General features: G+C 42.5%; 1 non-coding gene across 1 annotated transcript; it reads right to left on the bottom strand.

The window, feature by feature from the left end:
• Nucleotides 1-480: 480 nt before the first annotated feature.
• On the bottom strand, nt 481-587 carry LOC133792962 (small nucleolar RNA R71). Its single transcript, XR_009874422.1, has one exon. It is a non-coding gene; the product is annotated as a small nucleolar RNA R71 (small nucleolar RNA).
• Nucleotides 588-8,096: the final 7,509 nt, after the last annotated feature.

Here is an 8,096-nt window from a genome sequence, read left to right as displayed (position 1 = left end):
TTTAATGGTCCGAGGTCTTAGAATTAGTCGGGGCATTACACAAGCGGGAGCTGCGTAAGAAGGAGTAGCTCAAGGGGAGTAGCTGCCAATAATGGGCAAAATGCAATTATTGTGGCTGATGACCGAGACCGTTCTATTAGGCAATACGCTCTTCCCCTCTTCAATTAACTCAATCCGGGCATTGTGAGACCAAAAATTTAGGATGCACAGTTTGAGTTAAAAGCCAGTTATGTTCCAAATGCTTCAAACTGTGGGCCAATTTTGTGGGATGCCAATGGATGATTCATTGGCATCCCACTGAGTGATTCTTTCAAGTTGCCAGGAGTTACAGAGGATGCCTTGAAACTGGAGTTGTTCCCATACTCCTTGAGAGATAGAGCAAGAGCTTGGTTGGACTCTTTGCCATCTGATTCTGTGATTACTTGGCAAGAGTTGGCTGAGCATTTCTTGATGAAGTACTTTCCTCCCACTAAGAATGCCAAGCTCCGCAATGAGATTACTTCATTTCAGCAACTTGATGAAGAATCTTTATATGGGGCATGGGAGTGGTTCAAGAAGTTGTTGCAGAAATGCCTTCATCATGGCATTCCTTACTGCATCCAGATGGAGACCTTCTATAATGGTCTCAACGTTCATACTAGAACAGTGGTAGATGCTTCGACAAATGGGGCTCTTCTTGCTAAGTCCTATAATGAGGCATATGAAATCCTTGAGAGGATATCCAACAACAATTATCAGTGGCCTACTACTAGAGCATCTACAAGGAGAAAGGTCGCTGATATTCATGATGTAGATGCCATTACTTCCTTGGCAACCCAAGTTTCCTCTATATCGAATATGCTCAAGACAATGAACATGAGGATGAATCAGTGAATGGGGCAGTCTATGGGGCAAATGGAGAACATTTTTTGTGTGTATTATGGTGATGGCCACACTTTTGACAATTGTCCTTCCAATCCAGCAACTGTGTGTTACATGGGGAATCAAAATAAGAATATTTTGTAGCGTCTCGGAATTTTACTTAGCTAGATTGTAGTAGTTTGTGCTGTAGTATTTTAGTTTTTGTGCTTATTGGTGCAAGTTGGGATTTAGTTGGAAACTCATAGAGATAGTTATGGATTTGATAAGTTTACCCAATAGTTTATAAATATTAATTTTAACATAAGGTTTGATTAATATAGCTGTAACGCCCTGGATAGCCAAGATCGCTACATTGTATATTTATAAAGGTGCAGGACTTGCTAATCAAGTCATTTAGTTAGAAACGTGCTATTGAAATCATGAATGAGCTAGGGTTAAAAGGTTTTGGCCTCAAGAGATACATTTCATATAATTAAACATTTTATACATGGGATCCCAAAAGAAAGAGCATTTAAAAGTCTGTTTACAAAATTTCCAGTGTACAGACAACCACTAGCCATTCTAAACGCAAAACAAATGTTTATGGTTCTCCTATCCCTGTCTCCCCTCAACCGTGGTGGCTGAGCAACTGTTCATGTACATTCTGCTCCCAGAGCTCTCTAAATCAGGGCTGATCAAGCTTGCCCTTGCCTTTACCTACACCACAAAGCACCCATGAGCCAAGGCCCATCAAGAAAGTGTAATATCATAACACAAGTACTGATAATAATCATAAACCCTTTAAGCATGTTTAAACATTTAACAATCCCTAATAAACATATAACTTAGTGGCATAAACATGAATTTACAAGATAACAATTAGCCATTCAACATATCATATTCAACAATCAACCACAACAACTAGATTACACAATAAATAGGGTCGACACCCTTAGGTCGCACCCTCTATTTACCCCATTGACTCCAGCCTACTTAAACCGAGCTCAGTGCATAATAAGCTGTCCTCAGCTACTAGTGGCCGAGCCGCGCCCTGAGCGCTAATGTAAACTTTGGCACTCTTAGGCCGTTTGTCTACCATTTACATGTTATAATACCATCCTCTATAAGGCATATAAAACAGGGAACCCTTAGTCCCATTATGAATCCACAACCAGGTACAGTTTTCTTACCTTTAATTTCCAAACGCTTCGATTACGAGAAATGCCCCTTGAACACAATCTGCCTCGTGAGCCCTAGCTTTTACCTAGTCACAACCAAGATAAGGGATTCCATTAATATTCGAATAAAGGTTTCTGGGTGAAGTTCTAGCTTCCAGGACATCGAATTCCACCAAGCACGGTGGTGGAATCAATCCTGGGCACCCTAGGTTAGGTTTCCACGCTTAAAACCTCCAAATAACCAAAAATGCCCTTAAGGGCCGCGACCCTAAAGACCTGCGCAGCGGCCCGCCCCCTAAAATAGAGGCTAGGCCTATCTGACCATAGACACACGCCGCGACGCTTCCCTACTGCAAAGCCTCCTTGTCTCTTCTTTGCTTCGCAGGGTCGCGACACTCTAGAACAGAGCTGCGGCCCAGCCCCTCGTGCCGAGAAAATCCACCATTTTTAACATCCCAACCTTGCTCAAAACCACCCCAAACCATCCTAATTCAAAAATCCTTTGATCGCAAAACTTCTAACATAATTCTATCAACATAATCCAGCAAAATCCTAGTGTAGAAACTCATTAAAATCCCATTTTAATTTTTGAAACCCAAAAGCTCAAGAACACAAAAACCAGTCATAAAAGATCAGAATTCAAACACTAAATCAAGAATTGGAGCTTACCTTCTCTGTAGAACCAACTCCCAAAGGGTTTCCTGAGCTAGCTTCCAAGTTTCAGCTTCAATTCAACCCTTCAATATCAAAATCCATAAACACCTCAAAACCAGCCATAATCACCATGCACAAAGCTTATGACTTACCTTAATCTTGGTTGAACCCCTTAGCTGAACACTAGATTAATCCTCCAAAACTCAAGCTCAATCCACTAAATTCCCAGTTGAATTCCTTAGATTCTAGTGGTTTTCCTTGAGAAAGAAGAAGAGAGAAGGAGAGAGGGGAGGGTCGGTTCCTCTGTTTCCACCAAGTTCTGATTTTTTTACTTAGTTTATCCTGAGGTAATTAAGTTAATCCCGAGGCTCGGTGTAACGCCCTACTTCCTTAGAGTCGTTACTAAGTGAGTTTAAAACGTGCATTTAACTCGCTAATCAAGGTTTAAGACAAACGTGTAATTAAACCATAAGCAGAGTCATAAACTTTAAAAATAATTCCATTTACTAAAAATCATTAAGCGTTTAACATTTGGGATCCCAAAGGACATAACCAGGAATTCATAGTGTCCATACCTCGTTCGGAAAGCGGTCTTTGGTATGTCCTCCTCTTTAATTCTTAACTGATGATAACCTGATTGGAGGTCTGTCTTGGAAAACACTGTTCTTCCCTGTAGCTCATCAAACAAATCATGGATCCTAGGTAGTGGATACTTTTTCTTAATGGTTAGCTTGTTTAGTTCCTTGTAATCAATACACATCCTAAGGGATCCATCCTTCTTCTTAACGAACAATACTGGAGCACCCCATGGCGAGGAACTCGGTCTGATGAACCCCAAATCAAGTAACTCCTGCAACTGAATCTTCAACTCCTTTAATTCCGTTGAAGCCATTCTATAAGGTGTCCTAGATACTGGCTCTGCTCCTAGTACCAACTCTATAACAAAGTCAATCTCCCACTGCGGCGGCAACCCTGGCAAATCTGTTGGAAACAAATTTGGAAACTCACACACCAATCTAGTCTCACCCGGTCTAACCGACACCACCCTAGAGGTATCCACAAAGCTTGCTAGAAAGCCTATGCAACCTTCCTGCATCAGGTCTCTAGCCTTCAATGCTGAAATCATTGGTACTCGTGGTCCACTAACTGTCCCCACAAACACAAAGGTATCTCCCCTTCTGGTTCAAAAGTCACCATTCTGCGCTTGTAGTCAATCGTTGCCCCATACTTTGATAACCAATCCATCCCTAGAATCATATCAAAGTCATCCATCTCTAACTCAATCAAATCAACAAACAGTTCCCTACCATCTACCTCTTCTGGAAATGCTCTAATCCATTTCTTAGAGATTACTAGTTCTCCTGTTGGCAACAAAGTCTGAAATCCCCTAGCATACACACCACTAGGTCTACAAAGCTGATCTATCACTCTAGCAGATACAAATGAATGGGTAGCCCCTGAATCAAACAATGCAGTATACAGAGAACCAGCATTAGAGATTTGACCTATCACAACTGAGGGGCTAGCCTCCGCCTCGGTCTGTGTCAAAGTAAATACCCTGGCAGGATCAAGACTGTCACTTTGCTTCTACTCCTCCTTCTTAACTTGAGGGCAATCTCTCTTCAGATGACTGACACTCCCACAAACAAAGCAGGCCCTGATCCTGCACTCACCCTGATGTCTTCGCCTGCACCGCAGACACACTGGAAAACTCCTCCAGTTGTCACTGCCACCCTGACGGCCAGTGTAATCACCCCGCGAACTCCTATCTGAACTGGGAGGAACAAAGAAATATGGGGCCTTCCTCTGCTGCTCACTAGAGCCACCACCATGACTGGACCCAACAAAAGGAGGCACTGTCCTCCTGGCATCACGCCTAACATCGCTCTCTCTCCATATCTGATCTTCAGCCCTCTCAGCTGTAAGTGCCTTGCCCACTACCTGGGGATAAGTAGTAGTCTCTGGATCCAAAGTAATGTTCACATCGCGGGCAATCATAACGTTCAACCCCCGCACAAACCTGTCCCTTCTTGCCGCATCAGTCAGCACTAAATCTGGCGCAAACTTCGACAATCTGTCAAACTTCAAAGCATACTCTATTACTGTCGATCGGTTCTGAGTCAGGTTGATAAACTCATCAATCTTCGCAGCTCGAACTACCACACTGTAATACTTCTCATTAAATAAGTTTCTAAACTCTTCCCAGGTCATAACTGATACACCCCTTCTCTGAACCACCACGTCCCACCAGATGCGGGAATCCTCTCTAAACATGTAGCTAGCACAGGCTACCCTTTCATTTCCCTGAACCCTCATAAAATCCAGAATTGAGGAGATCATATTCATCCACTGATCTGCCCGCAGTGGGTCTGGTCCACCTCGAAGGTGGGAGGGTGCTGCTTCCTAAACCTCTCATACAGAGGTTCCCACTTGTCCTCCACAGTAGACTGAACTGGCGCTGGCGCCACCATCTGCTGAACTGGCAGCCCAGTAACCTGGGGTGAGGCCCGTTGCCTCAACTGTCGCAGCTCTTCCTCTGTTCGCTGCAATCTTGCTTCCATCTCGGAAAACATCTCTTGCCAATTCTGTGGGGCAGGTGAAGGGTCCTAACCCTGGTTGTCATCCTCGGCCCTACTGCCGCAGAGTTTAGCTGATTGTCGAGGCATCTCAACAAATATGCCTGCAACCAACGACGCCACTCATCAGGCATGATAACAACATCCAAACCCCTCCCAAACCATTAGCCATCCACAAACAGTAACTCATATAGCATGCAGATAGCATATAACACACAACGGGCCATGCCCTGACATCATGCATATGTTAACTCATTCATCATGCTCTATATAAGATAAGCAGGCAAACAGGACATTCAAGCACATATTCAAGCATATTAGTCAATCATACCAACCAACCGTGAGTCAAGCTTGTAACTGACAGCGAGCGTACATGTTTGGTCAATCTCCAGAACCAATAACCTTGGCTCGCTCTGATACCAAGTTGTAACGCCCTACTTCCTTAGAGCCGTTACTAAGTGAGTTTAAAAACGTGAATTCAACTCGCTAATCGAGGTTTTAAGTCAAATAGTGTAATTAGGCCATAAACAGAGGAAAACCCTTAAAAATAACTCCATTTCATTGAAATTCATAAAAGTTTAACACTTGGGATCCCAAAATACATTTTAGAAATATTTACAACATATAAATTGAACCAAGTCGACTAAACGACAAAATCTAAGTTTATTTACAATCATCTCCCAAAAATTCACTGGCTGAGGCAGCCAGGCAGGCCAAACATGTACACGCCGCTTTATGCCTGCTACACTCATGGTTGGTTGGCTTTCTCCTTGCCTTTACCTACACCACAGAGCATCTGTGAGCCGAAGTCCAGCAAGAAAACCCACAAATAGATAACATATGCAAAACATACACCAAGTATATAAACTGGCCATCAATAGGCCAAACACATACGGCCTAGCTGTCCCAGGCGCTTTACTAGGCCCTGGGTTCGTGGTCCACACCGTGAGGATATCCCAGGTATCCTTTAGGGACTCGCCCTGGCAACTTGCACTCCATGTGCTCAACGCTGCTCCCGGCCCCTTGCCATACTCGGCCTTGCACTCAACGTGCCTAATGCCGTTTCCGTCCCTTTGCCGACCTCAGCCTACACCGTTCTCGGCTCTTGCTGATCATTCACATAATTGCATTCATAGCATAATAAACAAGTACAAAATACTAGCAAATTCATTCAAAGGCTACGCCCAGTAATTCAAACACATTGGGCTCAGCCATGCATACAAGCTCTATGGGAACTAGGGTTTTCTTACCTGAGTCCCGAGCTTTCGAGCACCGCTATCCCGAGCACAGTCCCTTACCTTGAGCCTTGCCGAATCGTAGTCACAACACATAATAACATTCATCTATCAAGTTCCAACCCATTAACTAGCTTTAAATCACAATTCTAGTCTCCGGGTCATTGAGTTTCACCAAACATGGTAAAAGATTCAATCCCGAGCACCCTAGGTTAAATTCCCAAGCCTAGAATCTCAAAATCCCTTAAGGGCCGCGACATTAGCCAACCATGCCTCAGCATGGCCCCAACCAGAGGCCTCCAAATGCCCAAAAATAGGTAAGGGTCGCGACATTACTCAGGCCATGCCACGGCCCGCCCTCCTTCCTCAGCATGCATCAGATTCGAAGGGCCGCGACTCAGCAAGAACAATGCCGCGGCCCGACCCTTCGAACCCAGAAAAATCCTCCATTTTTTGACACCCAAACCTCTCTCAAAACCACCCACAACCATCCCAATTCCACAACTCAATTATCCACAACTCAATTATCCACAAACTTTCCACAAGGTTCCAGCAACAAAACCTAGCTGAAATCTAGACTAAAAACCCATTAAAAATCCATTTCAATCTCTGAGATTTTCTAACTCAAAAACTCAAAACTCAGCCATGGAAACACCATAATTCAACCTTCAAACTTTAAATTAAAGCTTACCTCAGCTGCAGAACCAATCCTCCAAGTTTTTTCTGGCTTAATTCCCAAAGTTCCAGCCTCAATTCACTCTTCAAATTCAAAACCCAAAAACCACTTAGAACATTCTCAATTTCACAGAATTTTCAACACAGATAATGAGAATCAATCCTTACCTTAATCCTGGTCGAATTCCTTTGCTTAAGTTGAGCTAATCCCTCAGAATTCAAGCCTAAACTGCAGAGCCCTCAGCTGAAACCCTTAGGGTGTGATTGGTATTAGATTTAGATTTGATTTTATGTTTTCAAAAACTCAAAATGAGTGGAGCCACTGAAATATATGATTGGTATGATGTTTTTGAAAACTGTATCCTAATCAAATTTAAATATTGTGTTATAATTTAGAAAACGAGAAAAACTTGTTTTCTCAGTTTTGTAAAATTATTTTCCAAAATCCCACATATTTTAGTTTTTGTTATATTTTCAAATTTAATACAAATCACAGATTTAATTTTTTAAAACTCAAAAACAGTTTACTGACATTGAACCAATCACATTTTCAAAAACATGTTTTTAGTCACTAAATTCAGATTTTCATTTCAGAATCCACTTTTCAAAAATACAGTTTTCCAATCGCGAACCAATCAGACCCTTAGCTTCCAAGAGTTTCCTTTGTTTTGCCTTAGAGAAAATAGAGAGAGAGAAGAGGAAGACTTAGGTCGGTTTCTACAAGTCTCTAAGTATTTCTTTCTTTTTTGTTTTATTTAACTTAAGCTTTAAGGTTAGCTCAAGGCTAGGGGTACCAAAACGTCCCTGAGGGAAAAATGGTAAATTTCCCCCGGTATTCCCTCCTAGACATTCTATTCTCAAATATATATCCAAATATTTATTTCCACAACCCGATAACCCCATAACACATCTAATACCCAAATTACCCCTTGACTGGC

Source organism: Humulus lupulus, chromosome 7 (genome assembly GCF_963169125.1).
Source record: "Humulus lupulus chromosome 7, drHumLupu1.1, whole genome shotgun sequence".
Lineage (NCBI taxonomy): Eukaryota > Viridiplantae > Streptophyta > Magnoliopsida > Rosales > Cannabaceae > Humulus > Humulus lupulus.
The sequence above is the reverse complement of the archived record's forward strand: the minus strand, read 5'-3'. Positions and strand labels throughout refer to the sequence as shown.